Below are 1,850 nucleotides of genomic sequence, written 5' to 3'. Positions count from 1 at the left end.
AAAAAGATTGGCTGCTTGTAACAATACTATAGGTTAGCCCTAGAAAGCCTGAATGTTAGCATCATGGTAGGTTATAAAACTCCACTTTCATCATCAGTGAGACACAAGAAGGAGTATCTTCCAGTTCCATATAAATAGTGATAAAGACAAATGGTAGACCAATTCTATTACAAATTCAAACTTATCAAAGCAAAAAGGTCTCATTGTCTTGCAATCTGTTTTTTAAAACTCAACAACATCTCTGTGTTCTGTCATAAATACTCTAAAAACATTTCACGTAAGAGTCATACCAAAAGGAAACACAATTAGATTCTAATGATGGGTGTAATGAACCTTTAAGTGAAATTACAAAGAGTAAGATTGGAAGAAAGGGACCAAACAGACATCAAGAACATGAACTCTGCACTGATTCTTTAGCTCTAGTGGACTGATGAGATTCCACTGCTTGATTCTCACTGTGGTGCTGAGTCCATACAATTTTTAGAGGATATTTGTCATTTTGAGCACTGTGTGTTTCATCAAGAAATAAAGGAAAGGATTTCCAGCATTACTTACACTTATTAACAAAGAATCTTCTGTGTGTTTAGCTGGCACTTGAAGTACTTGCACAGACTCTCTAGAGTGAGAAATCCTCATTAAAGCCTTTCGAGTGCCAACTAACGGCCCCAGGATTATGGGATTAATTTAATGTATTCATGCACACACAGAGATATATATAACCCTGAAGTTCTTAAATTATCCTGCAACCAATAATAATCATTTTGATAATAATAAAATAATAATCTAAGTATTATAATAAGCATGCATGAAGAATTCTAAGATATAATCATAGTAATTTGTCTTCTTCTGCTTAATTAGGGCAATTTCGTCTTACAAAGATGAACAATGACATTGGCGCTTTCTCATGCCTAGCAGGAAAAATAGGGCTCAAGTACAAATATTCCCAAGCAGCACAGAGTATGTTCATATGAACAGCAACAAGCACAAGAGATACAAAACTCTTAGTAACATGAAGCTGGTGTGCTGGTTGCCTCAGAGGCAGTGCACTTTATGAAACTGGCATGAACCTGGGAGAAGAACGTGAGAATAACTTTGCAAAGATACATCTACTAGGAAGAGATCTGTACTGTCAAACCGAAAATGGCATTTGTGATTAGTCACTTCTAACTATGGTTAGAAATAAAAGATGTCACCAAGAGAGTTTAATTTTTTTTTCTGCAAAACTGAATTAATCCCCCATGACTCATCTTCTTAACACAAGCCCAGATTATTTTATTCCTGCCAGTTTATTATGCTAAAAGGAAACCCTCTGTCCCTTTTCAGAGTTCAGAGCCACTTGTAAGATGCCCTGCTGCCTCGGGGACAGAAGGTGGCTTTGGAATCACTTGCCCAGTTTGGGATTGCCAAATTGTTGATGACAAAAATAAGTCCTTCAAGAAGAAATGGGAGCAGCTTGTAAATTTTTTTTTTTGCAGTGGGACAGAGGAGATAAAATTATGAACACATCTCCAACATAGTTTTATGACTCCTACACAGGGCTGGGACTTCAAGTGCACTTCAGAAACAGGATACACATCCCCAAATTTCTGGTATGGAACTGTCAAAAAGGAAGGTTGGATAGGGGAGCAAAGAAGCACAATTCTTAGTTAAGGAAGCCACCTTAGGGTTGGCAAGAGACTTGGATCTAGAGGGGCTCCCAGGTGCCCAGGGCGATGTCCCCAGTTAGTTTCTGGGGCAGCTGAGGATAGGGAACCTGAAATGACCCTATCCTATAGCCGTACTGATGAATATCTTGCATATCACCATAGAACCTTCATCTGGTGATGGATGGAGATAGAGACAGAGACCCA

Source organism: Microtus ochrogaster, linkage group LG7_11 (assembly GCF_000317375.1).
Source record: "Microtus ochrogaster isolate Prairie Vole_2 linkage group LG7_11, MicOch1.0, whole genome shotgun sequence".
NCBI classification, from domain to species: Eukaryota; Metazoa; Chordata; class Mammalia; order Rodentia; family Cricetidae; genus Microtus; species Microtus ochrogaster.
This window is presented reverse-complemented; position numbering follows the sequence as displayed.